Raw genomic sequence first — 26,783 nt, forward strand, 5'->3', positions numbered from 1 at the left:
ACACATTTATAGCGCAAATGTATCCCTTTTCTACATTCTTAAAGACAATTCTGGAAGAAAGCAAGATAAAGAGAGATGGATGGACATATTTTAAGGCGAGGCTATCCTGTGTTTACCTACACTTTACACAATGAAGATCCTGCTGTGTGGGCTGGGAGTGCCCTGTGTGTGTGAGCCCTCTGAGTCACCAGAGCAGGAGATCTGGCTTGCAGATTCAGTGCCTTTTTAAATCCCTGCTGAAGACATTTTTATAACAATGTGTTTAATGCATGATTTTAATTATCCATCTTGTATCTTTTGTTAGTATGTATATTTTATGTTGTTTTATGATGTGAAGCACTGTTGCTTGTATTGAAAGGTGCTATACAAAACATTTTTATTTATTTATTATTATTAAATGGCAGCTAAATTTGACATTCGAGTCATTTAGCAGATGCTCTTAACCCTAATTGCTCCTGTAAGTTGCTCTGGATAAGTGCCTAGCTCAAGGGAAGACACAGATTTTTTCCCATTTAACCCCACCTAGTCGGCTCTGGGATTCGAACCAGCTGCCTTTCAGTTACTGGCCCAATGCCAACTTCTTGCGGCTGAGATCCCGTTAACGGGATCGATATGACAACAGCCAGTGAAAGTGCAGGGCACCAAATTCAAAACAACAGAAATCTCATAATTAAAATTCCTCAGACATACAAGTATTTCACACCATTTTAAAGATAAACTTGTTGTTAATCCCACCACAGTGTCCGATTTCAAAAAGGCTTTACGACGAAAGCACACCAAACGATTATGTTAGGTCTGCACCTAGTCACAAAAAACCCAGCCATTCTTCCAGCCAAAGAGAGGAGTCACAAAAAGCAGAAATAGAGATAAAATTAATCACTAACCTTTGATGATCTTCATCAGATGACACTTATAGGACTTCATGTTACACAATACATGTATGTTTTGTTCGGTAAAGTTCATATTTATATCCAAAAATCTTAGTTTACATTGGCGCGTTATGTTCAGTAATGTTTTGCCTCCAAAACATCTGGTGATTTTGCAGAGAGCCACATCAATTTACAGAAATACTCATAATAAATATTGATAAAAGATACAAGTATTAAACATGGAACTTTAGATAAACTTCTCCTTAATGCAACCTCTGTCAGATTTTTTTTTAAATAACGGAAAAAGCACACCATGCTATAATCTGAGTACAGCGCTCAGAGCCCAAATAAGCCATAAAGATATCTGCCATGTTTTGGAGTCAACAGAAGTCAGAAATAGCATTATAAATATTCGCTACCTTTGATGATCTTCATCAGAATGCACTCCCAGGAATCCCAGTTCCACCATAAATGTTTGTTTTGTTCGATATAGTTCATCATTTATTTCCAAATACCTTCATTTTGTTCGCGCGTTCAGGCCAGTAATCCACATTCATGACGCACAGGTCAGACAAAGTCAAACAATTCCATTACAGTTTGTAGAAACATGTCAAACGATGTATAGAATCAATCTTTAGGATGTTTTTAACATAAATCTTCAATAATGTTTCAACCGGAGAATTCCTTTGTCTTCAGAAATGCAATGGAAAGCAGGTCACTCTCACGTGCATGTCAGCTCGTGCCAGACACCCGACTCAAAGAGCTCTCCTTCCCTCATTATTCACAGTAGAAGCATCAAACAAGGTTCTAAAGACTGTTGACATCTAGTGGAAGCCTTAGGAAGTGCAATATGACCAATATCCCACTGTATATTGGATAGGCAAACCTACAAACCTCAGATTTCCCACTTCCTGGTTGGATTTTTTCTCAGGTTCTCACAGACATCATTCAAACAGTTTTAGAAACGTCAGAGTGTTTTCTATCCAAATCTACTAATAATATGCATATCTTAGCCTCTGAGCCTGAGTAGCAGGCAGTTTACTCTGGGCACCTTTTCATCCAAGCTACTCAATACTGCCACCCAGCCATAAGAAGTTAAATGAAGTGCTGTGATGGGCCCTCTCCCTCTCTGCTGCTGCAGACTCTGGTGAAAGTGACCTGTTCTCTGCTCAAAATCCTTAATCCATCCCCTTACTCCCTGGCTCTCCCTTCAGCAGGTCCCCTCAGAGCCAGACAGTCACGTCAGCAAATGGTGAGTCACAGCAGGCTATATCATTGGACACACACACACACACACACACACACACAATGCAAGAGACTAGCTGCCACGAGCACCACTCTGCTCAACAGCTAAATTATAATCAGCAGGCCCCATTCTCTTTGGCATGCTGGCACCGCACACACAAACAGAGGCATACACGCCTCTGTTTGTGTCACAGGTTCCCACACCTATATATGTGTGACACGGTAACGAGAAATGACACTTTCTCTGAAATCCCAAATACTATTCTGGGGAAAGCTCCATAACTCCACAGCCTTCCAAGGAGCTTAAATGTCATCACATCACTCCCTACTGAGGAAACAGGCTCTGCCTCTGATCCAAACGAACACAGTATGCAACAGCATCAGTCACACTGTGGTCTTTAACCAACAGGTGTTAAAGGCAGAGTGTGTGGTGGAGCCAGTAAGATGGTTCCATTCATTTCAGTATTGAAATGTGTAGATGTCTCCAACACACTGGAGCAACGTACAGAAGACTGAGACTTGTTATTTTTTATTGTTGCTGCATTGTATAGGCTTAATACAACCATCCTAGGCACTCAGACCAGACACCAATAACAAAACAGAGCCATGTATGACGACCTAAATCAATACTTAACGGTGTCAGTAAAGTAATGCACACCACTTTAAACATCTAATAAGGATGAAAATTACACCCCTTCAAGCACCTGACCGAGGGAAGGGCAACTTTGTTCATGGCTCAGGGGTCTGCCTTTTGGGGCCCTATGTGACATTGTCTTGGGCCCTCCCCATCCACCGTGCAAGCAAAACTTTTAGCGCCCCCCACCCTGACAGCAAACAAAATATTTTGGGTTATATTACAAATGTCATGCAATTCTACTCATTTTGCCAGGGGCGGATTTTTTGTTAAATTAAACGCACTACGCATTACGCGGGTTGAATGCTGTAACAGAATAAAACAATTAATACAATTCCCACGATGGTAGTGACTGCTTCTCACTTATTAACCATCAGTTATTCACATTACTTTAATATTTCAGTTGTGTACATTACATTTGTTTTATTTGGTTACTATCATTTCATTCCAAGTCATCATCTCTATAGAGCTGCTGCCTACGCTGTCTGACAAAAAACACTATTTTAGTAGTTCAGAGTAAATAAGGCAGACTTATGACTGCTGAATATCAATACCTCAAAGCAACTGCTCTCCGTGTATCCCCTCTTGATCCTGCATTCATCTGTAGCTTACGTAGCAGGCATAAAAGAAACAGAACGGACAAGTAGCCGCGCAATGAATTATAGGTCAATGTAGTTAATTATCATGTTTTCTGCACTAAACTATGTAGAACATTGGCCAGTTGGAAACTAAAACATCGTACATTTCAGACATGATCCGATTTCTCTACAGAAACTGCAGTACATTGACAGAAAAGAAACAAAAAGGATTTCAAATAATTAGCTAGTTGTTTAAAAACGGAAAAACAACCGACACTTCGGTTAAATCCCTAAGCACTAGTAGTGGTGCGCGACTCCTGTGGTTGGAGTCGCCTCTTGCTCAACTCCAAAATACGCTGAAACGGATGCACACACACCACCTCATTATTGCTGAGTCCTACTAGGAAGACTGCATTTGCATTCTAGAGGACGGACATGAGCATGATGCTGCCCCTTTGCTCATCAACTTAGCCTTTAAAAGGATTAGGTGATGTGTAGGAGCAAGAATACTTCTGTGATATTTCTGCTGTGTGCAGCCTTGATGGACCCCATGGAATGACGTGGCGCATTCTACGCTGATAAGGCTAGCAGGTTAGCAGATTTGAGGAAAATTAAATTAAACATTTGGTCCCATTTAGAAAATTGATTTCTGTTAACAAAACATGCGTTTCATAATCCACCTAAATATTTTGTCTGCATTAACATGGCCTAGAGGAGTGTCCCAGTTTGACAGTAGGTGAAAGGGATACTGTCAAAATGTCACTATTCTAAAAAGGTGGGGTCCACCATGGGGCCTATCAAGGCTGCGCACAGTCACTTAGATTTACATCCCATTACAAAATATGTAATGAATATCCTTTCTTAGCGGAAAAAACAATAGAACCTTAACATCAATTACCTCAGAAACCCTATGTCATTTGACTTACCATTATGCCTCTAGAGACATGTCATTACACGGGATGCCACGCACACAATGATGCCCATTGAACCAATTTTTTAATCAGTCACATACTTTCTCAATAACACACAGGCATTGATTGTTATCGTACACATTTATAGGATATCCATTACAAAGCTTAAGTCTCCCACTTTGCCAGGTGTCCTGCTTAACAATACCCACTCTATACTTGAATATACAGATGATGAATTTACGAGGCATTAATAGACAAGATATTGCTAGATACAGATTACCAAAATATAACCTATGCACATGGTTCTGACTGTCGGCCCCGATCCTCTCTGTCCCTTGCTGGCTTGCCTGTTACTCTTTCTCTTCGCTATGAAAATTGCTAGTGTGTGTTTGGTCTTCGGTATGTTTAGTGTAGAATAGCTCAGCCTACTCAGCCCCTACTTTAATGAATTTGCGCGAGACATTGCAAGACAAGAAATGGCAAAATAGAGCATTGCGATAGACTACATCTTCTGATTACTGATGCACGGTTCTGGCTGTCAGCCTAGTGGCCGACACACCTACCTGTGCTTGGCTGTGCTCCCGCCCATCACTCTCTCCCTTGCTAGCTGGCTCTTTCTTTGCTGTGAAAGATGCAAGAGTTTGTGTTCTCGAAGTAGACTATGGCAAATAGTTTCCACCTTTGCAAAAATACTGAATCTTAGGAGTTGATTCCAAGAGGAGCAGATGTCAGAGAATGGAGCAGATAGAGGGGGGCAGATAGTCAAGGAATCGATTATTTTGGAGTTGACTACCCACCACTAAACACTAGCCGTTTTTCAGCTAATTTCCTGCAATTCTACACATGTTGCCATTGGATGTAGAGAAATGTTTGCAGTTAATATGATATCTGAGTGATATATGAATAAGGGCCCCTGGTCGCTCATTTGACCATGATTACAACAAGTTTAGATAGCTGGGTAGACTAATATACCAATCTAAAAAGTTTTGCTGACATAGGCTAATTGTGTGACCATCTGTGACAGCCATAAGAGAAAACTACTGACGCACAACCACATTTTGAAAATGCACCTTGTGTTTCTACTATTTTAACTCAGTAAGTTGAGACCAACTGAGTTCCTAAAAATAATCAAAATGATTTCAAAATTAAAAATAAAATATCCGCGGGTCTACAAAAGGTGTACAAGTGTACACTACGCATGTGTGGAAAAACGTAGTAAGCACCATCATCCATGCCATGGCACCAATCACCATCAATGAACTCACCATACTAACGTTAGTTAACTTTCATTTTTCGGTTGTAAATAACATGATCATATTCCATTGTAGCAGCAACACATTATATTGATGCCAACAGTCCAACCATATGTCACGACTTGGATGGATGGAAACCTTTACCGTTCGTCATCACTTGACATGAACATATTATTTGATTCGTAATTGTATTGGCTACCTAACAAGCTAAACTTCAGTTTACTAATTTGCTGTTCAGAACATGCTAGCTAGCTACATTGCCAATCATGATTGATTCAATGAACATGCATGAAGCCTGGCTGGTAAATTACAGTTCTAGCTTGCTTGATAACAACGCTACTGTTACCTAACTGGCGAACTAATAGGTAGCTAACCATATGTTAAATATGGCTCTGGCTACAACAAGTGCAGTGTCAGTGACTACATTACAATAGCTAGTGTCTTACCTTATTGTCATTCTGTACAATTACAAAGGATGTCCAATGTTTTCCGACGGTGTTTCTTAGTTGTAAAAATAGCCAAATCTGCTACTACTAGGGTTCTCTGTTTTGCGTCATGCACCTGTTTGCGGTGCGTTTCTCTTTGGTATCACTGCGCTTCTCCAGTGTTCTCCAATGTGAAAAGTAGTCCCAGATCCCGGAACTACAGTACGTAACGTAATCTGTCTCCATATCCTTCCGCCTTGGACTCGATTAATGACGTGGAGTGTGGATTGATATGAATGAATATGGATCAATTTCTTTATTTAAATTATATAATGTATACTTTGAAAGTGATTCAGACCAAGAACATATATGAATAAATTTAAAGATGAAGAATATCGATATTTGAGAGAAATAAAGTGAGTATCGAAAGAATAGGCTTTGAATTTCCTGTTCAGACATTCTCTGACATCTGCTCAATGTAAACAGACGCATTAGCGGATTGCTCTTTGCCTGTCAATCCACTGACCTTGCAATGGCAAATACAGCCCATTACCAGTGAGTGATTAGCTAACTATTGGATGGATGAAAGATAATGGCTGATTGATAAGGTTGTTCAGATATATATACCCCTCCCTCTTTCCTTTTCTCCACCACTCCCCCTTATTTCTCCCTCTAGCACTCTCCTATTCATCTATTGTTTGTGTAATTCTCAGCTGTGGTCAGACAGAGTGCCTGGCCCTTGACATAGAATAAACAATGGGAGCACAAGAGTGGGAAGAGAGAGGGTGTGTGTGTGTGTGTGTGTGTGTGTGTGCGTGCGTGTACTTACCTTGTGCACAGACATGGAACACTAGTCACTTTAATAATGTTTACATACTGTATTCTACTCAAGGCCTATCCTTATTTTACTATTGCTGTACATATACTATTCTATCCTACGTATTCTTCAGATATACTACATATTCTATCCATATACTGTCCATATATATATATATATATATATATATATATATATATATATATATATATATATATATAAAGGTATACATACATACAGGCATACATACATACATACATACATACATACATACATACATACATACATACATACATACATACATACATACATACATACATACATACTCTGGACTCAGACATTGCTCGTCCTAATATTTCTATATTTCTTAATTCCATTTTATTGCTTTTTTAGATTTGTGTGTATTGCTGTGTATTGTTAGATATTACGGCACTGTTGGAGCTAGGAACACAAGCATTTCGCTACACCCGCAATAAAATCAGCTAAATATGTGTATTCGACCAATCAAATTAGATTTGATTTGCTTGAGATTTAGGAGAAGCGTAAACTGCTTCTATGGAAACCTTTCATCTCTGTATACTCGTCGCAAGACCCACTGGTTGATGCTTATTTATAAAACCCTCTTAGGCCTCACTCCCTCCATCTGAGATACCTACTGAAGCCCTCATCCTCCACATACAACAGGAGTTGTGCCAGTCACATTCTGTTAAAGGTCCCCAAAGCACACACATCCCTGGGTCACTCCTCTTTTCAGTTCGCTGTAGGTAGCGACTGGAACGAGCTGGAAAAAACACTCAAACTGGACCATTTTATCTCAATCTCTTCATTCAAAGAGTCAATCATGGTCACTCTTACTGACAGTTGTGGCTGCTTCGCGTGATGTATTGTCGTCTCTACCTTGCCCTTTGTGCTCTTGTCTGTGCCCAATAATGTTGGGACCATGTTTTGTGCTGCTACCATGTTGTGCTGCTGCCATGTTGTGCTGCTACCATGCTGTGTTTTCATGTGTTGCTGCCATGCTATGTTGTTGTCTTAGGTTTCTCTTTATGTAGAGTTGTGGTGTCTTTCTTGTCTTGATGTGTGTTTTGTCCTATATTTTTATTTTATGTTTTATTTTTAATCACAACCCCGTCTCCGCAGGAAGACTTTTGCCTTCTGGGAGGCCGTTATTGTAACTACGAAGTTGTTCTTAACTGACTTGCCTAGTTAAATAAAGGTTACATAAAAATAAATAAAATAAAATAAACCTGTGGCTAGAGCTGGATTTATAACATATTTCAATAATGCACTTATCTTCATCACCACACGGTGTCGCCCGTCCCTATATTCCCCCCCCTGCATGTCAATGCCAGATCTGGCAGCCTGCCCTCAAAGACGTAACTCTCTATGGTTCATCACGGTAAGGGACAGCCTCAGAATAGAACTTCATAATGTGTTGGCAGGTATTAGAGCTGAACAAGGGGAGCCTGGAGGCGAACAAGCCCTCCTTCAGATGTAAATATCGTGTAGAATAGACCTTGGGACCGCGGACGTCAGCCTGGTCTCATAGACTAGACGCAACACGCTAGATATAAATTGTTTTATAATATGCAGTGGTGGAAAAAGTACCACATTTTCATACTTTACTCGTAAGAGTAAAGATACCTTAAAAGAAAATGACTCAATAAAAAAGTAAAAGTCACCTGGTAAAATACCACTGGAGTAAAAGTCTAAAATTATTTGTTTTTAAATGTACTTAAGTATCAAAAGTATAAGTAATTTAAAATCCCTTAAGATAAGCAAACCAGACGACATGATTTTCTAGTTGTTTTAAATTACGGATAGCCAGGGGCACAGTTCAACACTCAGGCATAATTTACAAACGAAAGCATTTGTGTTTAGTGAGTCTGCCAGATCAGATGCAGTAGAGATGACCAGGGATGTTCTCTTGATAAATGTGTGAATTTCCCTGTCCTGCTAAGCACTCAAAATGTAACGAGTGCTTTTGGGTGTCAGGGAAAATGTAAGGAGTAAAATGTACATTATTTTCTTTTGGAATGTAGTGGAGTAAAAGTAAAAGTTGTCAAAAATATAAATAGTAAAGTAAAGTACAGATACACACAAAAACTACTTAAGTAGTACTTAAGTACTTTACACCACTGATAATATGTTATGTTGGTATGGTTACATAAGACAGATGGTTACTTAAGGCAAAAGCAAAAGTCTCAAATGTCTAGCAACCCAATGGTTGTGAGTTCAAATCTCATCATAGACAACTTTAGCATTTTAGCTAATTAATACATTTTCAACTACTTCCTACTTTTTTGCTATGTTGCAACTACTTAGCATGTTAGCTAACCCGTCCCCTAATCCTAACCTTAACCCTTATAGATAACCTTAACCCTTTTACCTAACTCCTAACTTAACACTTACCTTATCCCCTAATCCTAACCCATAGCCTAGCTAACGTTAGCCAGCTATCTAACATTAGCCACATAGCTAGAATTCATAACATACTGTATTATCAGTGGCAATTTTAGCATGTACAGTTGAAGTCGGAAGTTTACATACACTTAGTTTGGTGTCATTAAAACTAATTTTTCAACCACTTTACACATTTCTTGTTAACAAACTATAGTTTTGGCAAGTCGGTTAGGACATCTACTTTGTGCATGACACAAGTAATTTTTCCAACAATTGTTTACAGACAAATTATTTCAATTATAATTCACTGTATCACAATTCCAGTGGGTCAGAAGTTTACATACACTAAGTTGACTGTGCCTTCAAACAGCTTGGAAAATTCCAGAAAATGATGTCATGGCTTTAGAAGCTTCTGATAGGCTAATTGACATCATTTGAGTCAATTGGAGGTATACCTGTGGATGTATTTCAAGGCCTACCTTCAAACTCAGTGCCTCTTTGCTTGACATCATGGGAAAATCAAAAGAAATGAGCCAAGACCTCAGCAAAAAATAGTTGACCTCCACAAGTTTGGTTCATCCTTTTTCCAAACGCCTGAATGTACCACGTTCATCTGTATAAACAATCGTATGCAAGTATAAACACCATGGGACCACGCAGCCGTCATACCGCTCAGGAAGGAGACGCGGTCTGTCGCCTAGAGATGAATGTACTTTGGTGTGAAAAGTGCAAATCTATCCCAGAACAACAGCAAAGGACCTTGTGAAGATGCTGGAGGAAATGGGTACAAAAGTATCTATATTCACAGTAAAACGAGTCCTATATCGACATAACCTGAAAGGCCACTCAGCAAGGAAGAAGCCACTGCTCCAAAACCGCCATAAAAAAGCCAGACTACGGTTTGCAACTGCACATGGGGACAAAGATCACACTTTTTGGAGAAATGGTCTGGTCTGATGAAACAAAAATAGAACTGTTTGGCCAAAATTACCATTGTTATGTTTGGAGGAAAAAAGTGGAGGCTTGCAAGCCGAAGAACACCATCCCAACTGTGAAGCACGGGGGTGGCAGCATCATGTTGTGCGGGTGCTTTGCTGCAGGAGGGACTGGTGCACTTTACAAAATAGATGGCATCATGTGGATGGAAAATTGTGTGGATATATTGAAGTAACATCTCAAGACATCAGTCAGGCAGTTAAAGCTTGGTTCCACATTTTTTTATTTTATTTAACCTTTATTTAATCAGGTAGGCAAGTTGAGAACAAGTTCTCATTTACAATTGCAACCTGGCCAGATAAAGCAAAGCAGTTCGACACACACAACAACACAGAGTTACACATGGAGTAAAACAAACATACAGTCAATACAGTAGAAAAATAAGTCTATATACAATGTGAGCAAATGAGGTGAGATAAGGAAGGTAAAGGCAAAAAAAGGCCATGGTGGCGAAGTAAATACAATATAGCAAGTAAAACACTGGAATGGTAGATTTGCAGTGGAAGAATGTGCAAAGTAGAAAATACAGTAGGGGAAGAGGTAGTTGTTTGGGCTAAATTATAGATGGGCTATGTACAGGTGCAGTAATCTGTGAGCTGCTATGACAGCTGGTGCTTAAAGCTAATGAGGGAGATAAGTGTTTCCAGTTTCAGAGATTTTTGTAGTTCGTTCCAGTCATTGGCAGCAGAGAACTGGAAGGAGAGGCAGCCAAAGGAGGAATTGGTTTTGGGGGTAACCAGAGAGATATACCTGCTGGAGTGCTTGCAAATGGGTCTTCCAAATGGACAATGACCCCAAGCATACTTCCAAAGTTATGTTAAAATGGCTTAAAGACAACAAAGTCAAGGCATTGGAGTGGCCATCACAAAGCCCTGACCTCAATCTCATAGAACATTTGTGGGCAGAACTGAAAAAGCGTGTGCGAGCATGGAGGCCTTCAAACCAGACTCAGTTACACCAGCTCTGTCAGGAGGAATGGGCCAAAATTCACCCAATTTATTGTGGGAAGCTTGTGAAAGGCTACCGGAAACGTTTGACTCAAGTTAAACAATTGAAAGGCAATGCTCCTAAATACTAATTGAGTGTATGTACAATTCTGACCCACTGGGAATGTGATGAAAGAAATAATAGCTGAAATAAATAATTCTCGGTACTATTATTCTGACATTTCACATTCTTAAAATAAAGTGGTGATCCTAACTGACCTAAGACAGGGAATTTTTACTTGGATTAAATGTCAGGAATTGTGGAAAACTGAGTTTAAATGTATTTGGCTAAGGTGTATGTAAACTTCTGACTTGGTGGGGCAAACAAAACATTTTTTTTTAGATGCGTGCCAGCAAAGCCACCTCACTACACAACACAACACTAAACAATACATTAATTGCACTATAACGGTGACAAACGGTGCCCACAAACTGTTAGGTCCTACATAAAGCTGCCCCAATAGCAAAGTCCCAACAGCAGTCCCAACACCTTACCACTGCTACACCTGGCTATCAGCGGAGCCTTGTCTGGCAGCGACTCATTTCATTCAGCGTCATTTACGGCCTTTTAAAAAAACATAGCTGATATGGCTGACTTGCTTAAACTAATGTGGTTTCTACTGGAAATTGAGATGTAGAAACTATGGCATAAGAAGATGATGAGCAGATAAGAGGCAATCCGTAATTTTGATGAAGACATTAATGAGCGAGCTAGGATGGACGTTGTCATCATAACTATTTGTTCAGCACTTTAAAATGTACAGCGACAGAATTCAGAACATGGGCCGTTCTTACAGTATACTCCCTGTATATGAAGTCAGAACCATAGGATAAATAAAGGGGGCATATAAGCAGACAATGAAAGCTCTTACAATATTCAATGATTATACTTCTCTAAAACAGGCTATAGGCTACATGTGCACCACCAAGTCAGAGCTGTATGTGAAATTAAGAGGGGGAAAAGGGACCAAATGATTACATTATTACATGGGATACTACACAACATACACTTAGTATTACCTTCTTAGTTACAGTATACATATCTTCCTTGCATATTACATCATTTATGCAGCAACATACAATACATTTTTGGACTCACCTTGTTGTGCCGTGTTCACTTGAACAGGAAAGTGGCGAGGCGATCCTTTGTGGGCAAATTTTGTCATCAAAGTTTGTCATCAAAGTCTGTCATTCTCTGAATTTATGGTGCTTTCAAGACAACTGGGAACTCTGAAAAAATAAGGTTGAATCATGATAACGTCAGTGATCTTCAGATCCAGTTGTTTTGATCTCTGGAAAGAGGCCCGAGTTCCCGACTTGCAATTCCGAGTTGGATAACCGCTCAAAACGTATTTTCCCAGTCAGAGCTAGTTTTTTTCTGAGTTCCCAGTTGTCTTGAGCTCACTGAAGTCAGATTTCCCAGTTCTAAGTTTCCAGTTGTTTTGATCGTGTAAGAAGTCATGCCGGATTGACAGCATGGCCAATATTGAATGTTTATCCTTTTAAACTTGGAAAAGAGACCCTTAAACCGAGACTTGGAACCACACACCCACTCCACTGAATAGCAGGGTAGTGATTGTTTTGCAATGCTTGCAGTTTACCACTAATTCCTTCCAAACCACTCATTGTTGAATTTCCGATTTCCAACTTGTTGTGTAATGTTTATGTTCAATGGCCGATGAGCACCGATACATTTTATCTATAATTTCTCTTAATTATTTCTCTTCATATGACAAGGATTAGAAAGCATTTGCCAGTAGATTGTCGACTTGATTCATGATGACTGCTAGCTTGCTAGCTAAGATTTTGAATGTATGATGTTGACATGATCAGTTCAATCAAAGCTACTGTAGATATAACGTGATTTGACATCATTTTATCTGTGGCCAATGACATTGAGCCTTCTTGGATGGACACTTCTAATGTAATTCTATGGCAGCACCCAAGGGGCTTACATTTTCAAGCTCTACCCTTAGTTTTTGCGGTGAAGTAGTGTCCCCGTGAGTGACAGAATACTAAGCCAATCACGGCGCAACTAGAGAACATTACCAACCCCTACACTCCGTATTCTCCGCTGGCTGCCCCACCTCCACAGAAAACACTGAGCTAGGCTGAAATACCAGCATTTTGGAGCTCACTTATTCAAGAAAGTAAAAAAGAGACCAAGTTTGTATGGGGCTTTATTAACTCAATTATTATTTTATTTTTTGATATGTGACTCGTATTAATGCCAAAATAACAGACTAAAAAGGTGGGGCTGAATGACGGGTAGCCACTGTGTATCTTACATAGCACGCACATTTGTAACATTGTACGTTTTGCAAAGCGGTAATATTTTGTACAATTTGCAAATTCATAACGTATAATACAAATTGTAATTCATCAACATATCATGCAAAATGGGAGATGGACATCCACAAATGAATACATATCATACTAAACGTAACATATCTTACTCAATAGAACATCTCGGATTTACATCCAAAATAATAGGAAATGCTCTAAGACCAGGTTGGGGATGTCCTCAGGACATTCACAATGTTCCCTAGTGGTCCCTTGCTGGTCTTTATGGAAAGTTGACTTGCCTCTCGAAAATAATAATAATCATTTATTTAACTTGTGAAGAACTTTTCATTAGAGAAAATATTCTCAAAGCGCATATGTAGAGTAAGGAATCATGTAATCTCTATTCATTACATTTCTATCTGTATTTTCAGGAAGTGTTTTGGTGTTTTACATATCTGTCAGGAAATGGAAGGCGTCAAGAGGGGTTTAGAAGCCAAATGGCCCTATCAGCAGTTTATTCTGTCATGGAAGTTCCAGGCACAACCTTTATATATGTTTTAATGATACGGCTGGAAAATCTGCACAGTGGGAGGTCGTATTTCATCTCTGTACCTCCAGCTGAATATAGCATTGGTTATTGGTGTGTGTGTGTGTGTGAGTGCATTTGTGCATGCGTGAGTGATTGAGTGTGTGTGAGTTAGTGTGTGTGTGTGCCTGCATGCGTCTGTGCACGTGTGGATTTTCATGTAGGTGTGTATGAATCTAGCAGTGGTTATCTGTGTTTGAGGGTGGGAGGGAGTCCTGTAAATAAATGAAACAAAGTATGATGAAGAGAGTGTGTCATTTGTAAAGGATTTGCTGGATTGTAAATGTGCAGGTCCATGTTTGTTTACACATTGTAATTGTTAATGTATATATGTGCATACGCATGGATAAGGATATGAATGTGTGTGGCTGCGAAAGAGCAGCGTTGCACAGTCTCCTGAGTCAGCAGCCAATCCCTTTGGAATGCTAATCACTTAGCTTTCTCTCCACCTGCACCTCCCTCCTCTCTCTCTTTCTCTCTTTCTCTCTCTCTCTCTCCCTCACTCTGGCGTCGCTCTCTTCCCTTCTTTCTCCATTCCTCCCCTCCCTTCTCCCTTTTCATTCCTTCTCTTCCTCTCTATTTCCAACCTTTCTTTCTCTCACTCTTCTTCCCCGTCCCCATATATCCTCTCTCCCCCTCTGTCCCTCTCTCTCCCTCTCTCTCTCTTTCTCTGACATGTTTCTATGAAGTTGGTCTGTCTATTAGCTGGCCCTGTTGCAGGTTCATGTTTGGTCCTCTGCAGCAGTGGTGGGGTGAGTCAGACATAGAAATGTGACTGATAGAATAACTTTACTTCTTCTCAGGGGAACTTATACAGAGCCTGGTAGCAGCGTCTGTTTAAAGACAGATTATAGGGAATATTATTCTAGCGTCTCTATGACGTGCTCTGTAGAGCCTGAGTTTAGTACACACCTCTCCTCCTCCTCCCCCTCCTCATTCCGTTCTCTGATCCCCCTTTGTCCATAACTAGCCCCCAGACAGATGGAGAGATGTATGATGTTCTGCTCTGCTCCATGTTCTATTCGACTGCAGTTGCTATGACGTCAGAGAGGGGAAGACGGCGGTGCTAGAGAGAGGGGGAGAGAGGCGAGGAAGAGTCAGGCTGACAGGGTTCACAGGGTTTGTTTTGGGATATTTTCCATTCTAATAGAACAAATCTAAATGTATTTGTCACATGCTTCGTAAACAAGAGGTGTAGAGTGAAAAGCTTACCTGTTCCAACAATGCAGAGTTAAAGATTTACTGTATATCTTTTTTTTTTTAAATGAGAAATAGACACGAGGAATAACAAATAACAATAACGAGTAAAAAATAACATGGTCTACTTGTACAGAGTCGATGTGCAGGGTACCATGTCAACTTGTGGACGTGAGAGGGCTGTGGGGACACGCACAGTGACACTGACCATGGTCATATTGATTACGGTCATATTGACCATGGTCATAATAGATCACATTCATTAGGATGAATCAGCAGGTTATTTTCACATGAAATAACAGAGGGGAGAAGAACATCTTAGTGTTCAGTTCTCTCACAGATTCAATTCGCTGCAGTCATGCAGTTATTTTATTGGACAGAAGAGAGCGCCTTTGGATAAATGAGGAAATGTGTGAAGAATCTGTGAGTCTGTGTGCTGTAGTTGAGAAAGAGAGATTATTAGGTTGTGTGTAGTGGTTGTGTGTGTGGTGTGTGTGTGTGTGTGTGTGTGTGTGTGTAAATTTGTGCGTGTGTATGTTTGTGTATACAGTTGAAGTCAGAAGTTTACATACACTTAGGTTGGAGTCATTAGAACTCGTTTTTCAACCACTCGTTTTTCAACCACCAGATTGTACTTTTTGGAGAAATGTCCTCTGGTCTGATGAAACAAAATAAAACATTTTGGCCATAATGACCATCATTATGTTTGGAAGAAAAAGGGGGAGGCTTGCAAGCCGAAGAACACCATCCCAACTGTGAAGCACGGGGGTGGCAGCATCATGTTGTGGCAAAATGGCTTAAGGTCAACAAAGTCAAGGTATTGGAGTGGCCATCACAACGCCCTGACCTCAATCCTATAGAAAATTTGTGGCAGAACTGAAAAAGCGTGTGCGAGCAAGGAGGCCAACAAACCTGACTCACTTACACCAGCTCTGTCAGGAGGAATGGGCCAAAAATCACCCAACTTATTGTGGGAAGCTTGTGGAAGGATACCCGAAACGTTTGACCCAAGTTAAACAATTTAAAGGCAATGCTACCAAATACTAATTGAGTGTATGTAAAATTCTGACCCACTGGGAATGTGATGAAAGAAATAAAAGCTGAAATAAATAATTCTCTCTACTATTATTCTGACATTTCACATTCTTAAAATAAAGTGGTGATCCTAACTGACCTAAGACAGGGTATTTTTTACGAGGATTAAATGTCAGGAATTGTGAAAAACTGAGTTGAAATGTATTTGGCTCAGTGTATGTAAACTTTCGGCTTCAACACTGTTCACTGTGTATCTTTATCTTTGATCTTCACTCCACAGAAACCAGCACAGAACCATTGAAGATGTCCATAGACAGGACATCATAAGCTAATGATTTCACATATCAACTGGACCCCCCCACCAAGCCCAGAGACCAGATCCCAGGAGGGACAAATAGTTTGGAGTTGTGTAACATGCATGATGAAGTCTTGCCTGGAGGCCACGTTACATCATTCACATGCAGGCAATGCTAGCTCCAGTCTCCAGGGGCCTTTAATGCTTCTGTTGCCCCACTCTGAAGACCCTCTCCTTTGGTATGAAGGCTGAATGTAAGGGGCTGCTGTAAGATGCTGTGGTTCTATGATGCTGCTTAGTGGTTGACTTGGTGTTTGGACAAGGAAGGTCTGAGGCTGTTGGGTGTTTCTGTCTTGGACTCCAATTGTAGCAGGTTGCCCCCGGGGCTACACAAGGCAGGGCAAGTGGCTAGTATAACAGCATGTTTATTTCACCAAGTCTGTATTGTAAAAGAGGTAAAACATGTTCAAATAAAGCAATGTTACAGTGTTTTAAATGGTGATGGCTTTTGATGCTGGTTGATCTCTGGGGGTGGGGGGGTATCTATTTTACTTTAACAGGCTCATGTAAGTCAAATCCCTCTCTATCTCTCTTTTTTTCTTTCTCTCAGTTCTCAGAGCTTGTTCTGTACTGGTGTGTAGAGACACTGAGCTGTGAGAGAGAGAGAGAGGGAGAGAGAGAGAGAATGAGAGAGAATGAGAGAGAGAGAGAATGAGAGAGAGAGAGAGAGAGAGAGAGAGAGAGAGAGAGAGAGAGAGAGAGAGAGAGAGAGTGGGATAAAGGAGAGAGAGAGTTGGATAAAGGAGAGCGAGGGGAGAGACCGGGATGGAGGGGAGCAGGAGAGAAGGGAAGGAGCATAAGAAAGGGTAGGGGTTGCACATGTAAGAGAGGGAGTGCAAGGAGTGACAGACAGGCACAAAATAAAAAGGGAGAGAGAAAATGATTGAGAGAAGGAGACAAGAGAAGGAAAGGGAGATGGTGTGGAGTGATATACAACTGCGGAGATTTACAGAGAGAAAGAGAGTAAGGTTCAGGACAGAGACAGATAGGCAGGCGGAGAATGATGAGAGGGAGAGAGGAACCAAAAGAGACAGAGCGAGAGGTAAAGTGAGAGAGAGAGGGAGAGAGGTAAAGAGAGAGAGGGAGAGAGAGAGAGACCAACAGATAGCCAGAGACACTCTCCAGTCCGGTTGCCACATCAGGTCACTATGGTAACAGCTGTAGCAACCGATCCGTCATCATTAATGATCCATCATATGTCTCTATAATTCATGTTTATCATGCCATGTGCTGGGACTGAACTGTATTGCTGATATAATAGTGGATATTGAGGTGAGAAGCAGTTCAGTGCTTCGGCTATATTGCTTCAACCCCCAGACCCTTAGTTCTGTCAACACCACAGAGTGTTTCTTCATTCAATCTTGGTAACTGCGTTTCTATAGCCTGTGTATTTGTTTCTGCATGTGTGTATCTTGCCGAACAGTCTGGAATAATTCAATGCAGCAGTATGACTTTGTGCAGAAACAGTAGGGTTTCTAAGCTAAAAATGGGATACTCAATTAAATCAAAACATAATTCTTCTTGCCCAGCATGAATGTATTTTTGAATTCATATTTTCATAAAAAGGGCTGACTGGTTAAAGCAAAAGGCAACTTAACACCACAATAAATCAAAATATGTTTTGTTTTGTTGTAATATTTGTTCTCCAGACTTGACTTAAATTTGGCCCTGGGTTAGTGGCTGGGTCAGGCTGTGTTACCAACCTCTGAACCATCCCATTACCAAGTGATTATCATAGCCTTCAGGGAGCTTTACAGCTCAGTGCCTCCATTCCTTACATTATGTGTCTGTGGAGAACATAAATCCTAGATGTGTGTGATGTAATTCTCTCTCCCCCTCTCCTCCTCACCCCTTTTCTCTGTGTGTGTGTGTGTGTGTGTGTGTGTGTGTGTGTGTGTGTGTGTGTGTGTGTGTGTGTGTGTGTGTGTGTGTGTGTGTGTGTGTGTGTGTGTGTGTGTGTGTGTGTGTGTGTGTGTGTGTGTGTGTGTGTGTGTGTGTGTGTGTGTGTGTGTGTATGCATGGGTCTGTGCACTCACATTCGTTCGTGTGTGTGTGCATTTATCTTTTCACGTGTGTGTATGTCATACAAGTGTGTTATCCAGTCTGCAGAACAACCACAAAATATGACCAGAATAACTTCATCCATCCTCTGCCTGTAGATTATAGCATTTACTGTTCAATCTGTTCTATTAGTTCAGTTTTGAGGGTTTTCGTTCCCTGGAGGAGGGGGGGGGGTAATCATGCAGCTGAACAAATGACTCAAGAGTTGACTTCTGGGTTAACAGAGATTAGGCCTGGCTGGGACACACAATGAAACTGTAGACTAAACCACTCATTTAGCCCTCCCAGATACAGCATTGTGCATGGTGGCCAAAATGGCACCATATTCCCTGTTTAGTGCACTACCAGGGCCCATTTGGGACACAACCCATGCCACTATGAAGCTGGATGTTCACCCACTATAGAGCTATAGCTAGCTATGTAGCACGGCGACAGGGCAAAAGTTCAGGCCCTGGTTCTATAAGCTGGTCTGACAGAACAGCCGGCAACGTCACTCTGGCATCTCCTTTGATACGGACGGCTAATTAGATCTGCTGTAATAGAGAATAGTGCTGGAGGCTGGAGGTGGTTACATCTGTCCCAGGAACTGGAGGAGTGGATACAGGACCACAGGGCTGGCAGAGAAGGGCTATGGCACCATGCACACACACATTCTTATTCTGGCTCCTACTACTCTTCAACCTTTTAAGCTAAACTTCAACTTAACCTTATCTAGACAAGACAAAGTCAATCATGTATTCACTTAAAATACATTATTTATTGTACAATGCTTGTCATGTTTGCTGTCATGTTTGCAAAATTAAATGCCATATTGAATGTTCAAGCCACTGGGGCAGGTGTTTTTGCTTGGGCCACGCTTCGTAGACAGCGGATGCATCCTCCACCTTCAATCAATCAAATGTATTTATAAAAGCATTTTTACGGGCCTCGCGGGTGGCACAGTGGTCTAAGGCACTGCTAGCTGTGCCACCAGAGAATCTGGGTTTGAGCCCAGGCTCTGTCGCAGCCGGCCGCGACCGGGAGGTCCATGGGGCGACGCACAATTGGCCCAGCGTCGTCCGGGTTAGGGAGGGTTTGGCCGGTAGGGATATCCTTGTCTCATCGCGCACTAGCGACTCCTGTGGCGGGCCGGGCGCAGTGGACGCTGACCAGGTCGCTAGGTGTACGGTGTTTCCTCCCACACATTGGTGCGGCTGGCTTCCGGGTTGGATGCGCGCTGTGTTAAGAAGCAGTGCGGCTTGGTTGGGTTGTGTTTCGGAGGACGCATGGCTCTCAACCTTCGTCTCTCCCGAGCCCGTACGGGAGTTGTAGCGATGAGACAAGACAGTACCTACTACCAATTGGATACCACGAAATTGGGGAGAAAAAGGGGGTAAAAAATAATAATAATAAAAAATAAGCATTTTTACATCAGCAGATGTCACAAAGTGCTAAACAGAAACCCAGCCTAAAACTCCAAACAGCAAGCAATGCAGATGTGGAAGCATGGTGGCTAGGAAAAACTCCCTAGAAAGGCAGGAACCTAGGAAGAATCCTAAAGATGAACCAGGCTCTGAGGGGTGGCCAGTCCTCTTCTGGCTGTGCCAGGTGAAGATTATAAGAGTATATTGCCGTTTAAGTCCAGATTGTTCTTCAAGATGTTCAAACGTTCATAGTTGACCAGCAGGGTCAAATAATAATCACAGGGGTTGTAGAGGGGGCAACAGGCCATTACCTCAGGAGTAAATGTCAGTTTTTTTTTTTTATAGCCGAGCATTCAGAGGTCAAGACAGCGGGTGCGGGTGCGGGTGAGAGAGAGAGAGAGAGAGAGAGAGAGAGAGAGAGAGAGAGAGAGAGAGAGAGAGAGAGAGAGAGAGAGAGAGAGAGAGAGAGAGAGAGAGAGAGAGAGAGAGAGAGAGAGAGAGAGAGATGAAAACAGCAGGTCTAGGACAAAGTAACACGTCAGGTGAACAAGCCAAGGTTCCCTAGCCACAGGCAGAACAGTTGAAACTGGAGCAGCAGCATGACCAAGTGGACTAGGGACAGCCAGGAGTCATCAGGCCAGGTAGTCCTGAGGCATGATCCTAGGGCTCAGTTCCTCCGGGAGGGGAGGAAGCACCCGGCCTCACCCTGCTAGAATCTGAAGTCAAATGTCTACCGTTTGCTGATGATCTGGTGCTTCTGTCACCAACCATGGAGGGCCTTCAGCAGCACCTAGATCTTCTGCACAGATTCTGCCAGACCTTGGCCCCTGGAGTAAATCTTAGTAAGACAAAAAATAATGGTGTTCCAAAAAAGGTCCAGTCGCCAGGACTACAAATACAAATTCCATCTCGACACTGTTGCCCTAGAGCACACAAAAAACGATACATACCTCGGCCTAAACATCAGCGCCACAGGTAACTTACACAAAGCTGTGAATGAGCTGAGAGACAAGGCAAGAAGGGCATTCTAAACCATCAAAAGGATCATAAAATTCGATAAACCAATTAGGATCTGGCTAAAAATACTTGAATCGGTCATAGAACCCATTGCCCTTAATGGTTGTGAGGCCCGGGGTCCGCTCATCAACCAAGAATTCACAAAATTGAGACTCTGTATACAGAAATATCACCCGTGTATAATGTAAAACACCAAATAATGCATGCAGATCATAATTAGGCCGATACCCGCTAATTATCAAAATACAGAAAAGAGACGTTAAATTCTACAACGACCTAAAAGGAAGCGATTCCCAAACCTTCCATAACAAAGGCATCACCTACAGAAAGATGAACCTAAGCAAGCTGGCCCTGGGGCTCTGTTCACAAACACAAACAGACCCCACAGAGCCCCAGGACAGCAACACAATTAGATCCAACCAAATCATGAGAAAACAAAAAGATAATTACTTGACACATTGGAAATAATTAACAAACAAAAAACAGAGCAAGCTAGAATGCTATTTGGCCCTAAACAGAGAGTATGCAGTGGCAGAAAACCTGACCACTGTGACTGACCCAAACTTAAGGAAAGCTTTGACTATTTAGAGACTCAGTGAGCATAGCCTTGCTATTGAGAAAGGCTGCCGTAGGCAGACCTGGCTCTCGAGAGAAGACAGGCTATGCGCACACTGCCCACAAAATGAGGTGGAAACTGAGCTGCACTTCCTAACCTCCTGCCAAATGTATGACCATAATATAGACACATATTTCCCTCAGATTACACAGATCCATGAAAAATTTGAAATCAAACCCAATTTTGATAAACTCCCATATCTACTGGGTGAAATACCACAGTGTGCATCACAGCAGCAAGATTTGTGACCTGTTGCCACAAGAAAAGGGCAACCAGTGAAGAACAAACACCATTGTAAATACAACCCATATTTATGTTTATTTATTTTCACTTTTGTACTTTAACTATTTGCATATCGTTACAACACTGTATATAGCCATAATATGACATTTGAAATGTCTTTATTCTTTTGGAACTTCTGTGAGTGTAATGTTACTGTACATTTTTATTGTTTACTTCACTTCTGTATATTATCTACTTCACTTGCTTTGGCAATGTTAACATACGTTTCCCATGCCAACATGGCCCTTGGATTGAATTGAATTAGAGGGAGCATACTTCAATTCAAACAGGACACCAGATAAGACAGCAGAATTACACCAGATATAACACACTGATCCTAGCCCCCCGGCACATAGACTATTGCAGGACATATACTGGAGACTGAGACAGGGGTGGGTCAGGGGACACTGTGGCCCCATCTGACGATACCCCCGGACAGGGCCAAGCAGGATATAACCCCATCCACTTTGCCAAAGCACAGCCCCCACACCACTAGATATCAACAGACAGGAAGATCACGTCAGTGACTCAACCCACTCAAGTGACGCACCACTAATAGGGATGGTATGGAAGAGCACTAGTAAGCCAGTGACTCAACCCACTCAAGTGACACACCACTAATAGGGATGGTATGGAAGAGCACTAGTAAGCCAGTGACTCAACCCACTCAAGTGACACACCACTAATAGGGATGGTATGGAAGAGCACTAGTAAGCCAGTGACTCAGCCCCCGTAATAGGGTTAGAGGCAGAGAATCCCCGTGGAGAGAGGGGAGCCAGCCAGGCAGAGACAGCAAGGGCAGTTCGTCGCTCCAGAGCCTTTCCGTTCACCTTCGCACCCCTGGGCCAGACTACACTCTATCATAGGACCTACTGAAGAGATGAGTCTTCAGTAAAGACTTAAAGGTAGAGACCGAGTCTGCATGTCTCACATGGATAAGCAGACCATTCCATAAAAAAAGAGCTCTATAGGAGAAAGCCCTGCCTCCAGCTGTTTGCTTAGAAATTCTAGCGACAATAAGGAGGCCTGCGTCTTGTGACCGTACGTGTAGGTATGTACGGCAGGACCAAATCGGAGAGATAGGTAGGAGCAAGCCCATGTAATGCTTTGTAGGTTAGCAGTAAAACCTTGAAATCAGCTCTTAACAGGAAGCCAGTAGAGAGGCTAGCACTGGAGTAAAATTATAAATTGTTCTAGTCAGGATTCTAGCAGCCGTGTTTAGCACTAACTGAAGTGTATCTAGTGCTTTATCCGGGTAGCCGGAGAGTAGAACATTGCAGTAGTCTAATCTAGAAGTGACAAAAGCATGGATTAGCTTTTCTGTATAATTTTGGTACAAAAAGTTTATGATTTTTGCAATGTTACGAAGATATTCTTCATATGTTCATCAAAAGAGAGATCAGGGTCCAGATTAAATCCAAGATCCTTCACAGTTTTATTTGAGATGACTGTACAACCATCAAGATGAATTGCCAGATCCAACAGCAGATCTCTTTGTTTCTTGGGACCTACGCAAGGTTCAATTCAAATCCTCAGTTAGGTGGTGAACCGATTGTTGTACTCCGATGTCCTTGGGTAGGTGGAGGGAGTCTGGAAGGGCATCTAGGAATCTTTGGGTTGTCCGAGAATTTATAGCACGGCTTTTGATGATCCTTGTTTGGGGTCTGAGCTGATTATTTGTTGTTATTGCAAATGTAATAAAATGGTGGCCCGATTGTCCAGGATTATGATGAAAAACATTTAGATCCACAATAATTATTCCACGGTACTAAACTTGATCCAGGGTATGACTGTGGCAATGAGAAGATCTGGAGAAATGTTGGACAAAACCCACCGAGTCGATTATGGCTCCGAAAGCCTTTTGTAGTGGGTCTGTGGACTTTTCCATGTGAATATGTAATGTCAATATTATGTGAATATTGTGAATATAAATGTGAATATTATCTGCCATGACTACAAGGTCGGATAGAAATTCTGGGAACTCAGTGAGGAATGGTAGCTCTTCAAAGTGATTGAGTAGACTGCATAGATTTCATGACTAGAAGCTCAAAATAAAAAGTAATTTCATTTTTTGCAAATTGAAATTTGCTGTCATAAATGTTAGCCTCACCACCGCCTTTGCGGGATGCCTGGGGATATGGTCACTAGTGTAACCAGGAGAGGCCTCATTTAACACAGTTAATTCATCAGGCTTGAGCCATGTTTCTGTCAAGCTAATCACATCAAGATTATGATCAGTGATTAGTTCATTGACTATGACTGCCTTGGAAGTGAGGGATCTAACATTAAGTAACCCTATTTTGAGATGTGAGATATCACAATCTCTTTCAATAATGACAGGAATTGAGGAGGTGTTTATTCCAGTAAGATTGCTAAAGCAAACACCACAAAGTTTTGTTTTGCTCAACCTAGATCGAGGCTGAGCTGACTATCCCCATTGAGACCGTGTCTGTGCCTCAGTCTAGGTTGGCGTGCAGGGTCTGTGGGGACTCCAGCATGTGGAGCAGCTCAGAGTTATCCAGCTCCACGAGCATGTCTGTGATTTCTGGAGCCAGATTGGGGGGGTGGATCAAGAGGTAAAGTGTCTGACTTGGAGGGATGGAGAATAAAATAAACCATCAGAAAGGACCGTGGAATGGATGGTCACAAGTTCTTGAATGAGGAAGTGAATTGAAAAGAGAGATGGATACCAGACTCACACAGACTTTATTTTGGGTTCTCAAGGGATAAGGTTGACAGCATGGAAGCAGTCAGAGGCTCCTAGACATGGACAGCAGGCTTTTGCATGTGGACCTGAAGCAGGGCGTTCATTTCCTGCTGAGAGGTTTTCTGAGGCATGCTCACTATGGCTGCCTGGGAAGCTGGGGGGAATATAATTATGATCAGAGATGTGATGATGACAATAGCCAGTATTCTTCCAACTAAAGACATTCAAGGTAATTGCTATGGGAGTAGTATCAACAATGACTCCATCATTTACATATATGCTGCATCATCAGATATACTCCCTCATCTGATGGGAGGATGAGGCACTCATGGTGCATGGATGCATAATGGCGGGTGCAGGCTGGTTGGGGTTGATGATGGTTGGGTTTGGGACGGCCATGACGCTAGCCATCCTCTGCAGGTAGCGGTTCTTCAGATACGCCTGCTGTAGGGTCTTGCACTGGGCCTGGAGCCACAGATAGCGGCTTGTTGGTCACTATGCGACTGTTCATCTCCGACAAAGCCTTTGCTTCAGCCGTGCTCCATCACCTTGGTGCTTGTGATTGTTCCGAAGCGGAAAAGCTCTTTCTGGAGATGATGATCGTTCCAGCTATCATCCATATTATTCATGTACAGATTGAATCCGTTAATGCGGCCTTTTTCCTCAGCTCAATCCTGCATTTTAGCATCGTCTGGCACTTGAATTTCCAGCCAGGGCACCGGTGATACAAGGATTAGATGTCCATCCATGTCTGAGGATGTCGGGAGATGACGTAGAAACTGGCCACTTTTTTGATTTTTGTTTTAAGCCTATCTCAAACCTTAACACTTACCTTAACCATTCACAGTTAATGACTATCCTTAAAAATTCAGAGTTAATGCCTAAACTTAACCTTAAACACTTTTAAATTTTAAGTTTGGAACAACTTCGAAATCTGACGTTTGAGAAACATGGATAAACGTCTAATTCTGACATGAGATTGTGAGAGCTTGTTGCGCATTTCTTCTGGCCGTGGCCCACAAAGATCCACCTCCTGTTCATCTCCTTCTCATTTATCTGATCCACAGCCTGACGAAATCAGATACACTCCAATGACACACTGGTCTCCCAGACACTGAGCTCTGTAACACATCTAGACAGTGACAATAATGGATGACATCTCTCACCTTCTGTGCATCCTCCTTCCTTTTGAAACTGAGGAAGCCGAATCCTCTGGATTTCATGCTGTGATCAACCATGACACTCCCTGGAGCTGAAAAGGACAGAATCGTCCTCAACTCAATAAAAAGGTCACGAAACAACAAGAGAATATACAACAGTAGGCTACACAAGACACATCTGCCAAACACTCACCATGTCAACCATGTCTCGCAGTTTGTCATCGTCCATGTTGATGGCAAAGTTCTTGATGTACACATAGGTGAACTCCTTGGCCCTGGATCCAAATTCAGCCTCTCGCTGTTTACATGATTTAAATGGTTCAATGCTCACTATTTCATCAGCCGACATCTTACCATTCAATCTCTTGGCTCGTTCAACAGCGTCCTGGGTTGTGCAATCTACATAACCATACCCTCGGGATATGCCCTTAGTATCACAAACAACCTTGGAGGACAGAATATAAAATGTGTCCCCTAATGCTTGGCTCATCCAGATGCTTGACGATAATATTCACAACGATGCTCTTCCTCAGAGAAGGATCTTGTAGATTCCACATGAGTCACATTCCAGGCCATACTGTCCAAGGCAGACTCAACATCCTTTTGGTAAAAGTTTATATATCTACAGTATATCCCAATGATCGTTGGGTCTTCCTATCTCCGCAGACCTTAATTGAGTGGATTGTCCCTTTTGGACTGAATTTATGGAATAAAGTATGTTCATTCGTAAGAATATGTAAATTACCTACATATAAGGAGACCAAAGGCACCCTCATGTCCATGACGACCATACAAGGGTTAACACATTTGACAGTCTAATATCTTCTCAGTAGACAGTTTGATAGATACCTTGCATGCAAGACAAATGAGTGTTCCAGCACATGAGACAACAAGTATGATTCTGGAACCCCTATGTCACGGGCACTTTGTGATGTCATAAAGAGTGTGTATCAAGAATGTA

The 26,783-nt window shown here is 41.8% G+C and overlaps 1 protein-coding gene, 1 long non-coding RNA gene and 1 pseudogene across 5 annotated transcripts in view; 1 reads left to right on the forward strand and 2 right to left on the reverse strand.

Moving 5' to 3' along the window:
* The window catches only part of sgsm3 (small G protein signaling modulator 3), a 44,478-nt gene extending 38,344 nt beyond the window's left edge, over nt 1–6,134 (reverse strand). For 3 of the 4 annotated variants that reach the window (XM_071397161.1, XM_071397170.1, XM_071397151.1), the window contains exon 1: nt 5,937–6,090. The gene's annotated coding sequence lies outside the window, so the exon portion shown is untranslated. Of the gene's footprint in view, nt 1–5,936 lie in introns of all 4 variants that reach the window. The other variant, XM_071397179.1, reaches the window with a different exon arrangement.
* Nucleotides 6,135–6,159: 25 nt separating this feature from the next.
* Nucleotides 6,160–17,007, forward strand: LOC139573583 (uncharacterized). Its single transcript, XR_011674626.1, has 2 exons — nt 6,160–6,331; nt 16,502–17,007. It is a non-coding gene; the product is annotated as an uncharacterized lncRNA (long non-coding RNA).
* A 7,404-nt stretch (nt 17,008–24,411) lies between these two features.
* LOC139559476 (polyadenylate-binding protein 1-like) lies at nt 24,412–26,604 on the reverse strand (annotated as a pseudogene).
* Between the last annotated feature and the right edge of the window lie 179 nt (nt 26,605–26,783).

The sequence above is a fragment of the Salvelinus alpinus genome, chromosome 1, assembly GCF_045679555.1.
Source record: "Salvelinus alpinus chromosome 1, SLU_Salpinus.1, whole genome shotgun sequence".
NCBI lineage: Eukaryota > Metazoa > Chordata > Actinopteri > Salmoniformes > Salmonidae > Salvelinus > Salvelinus alpinus.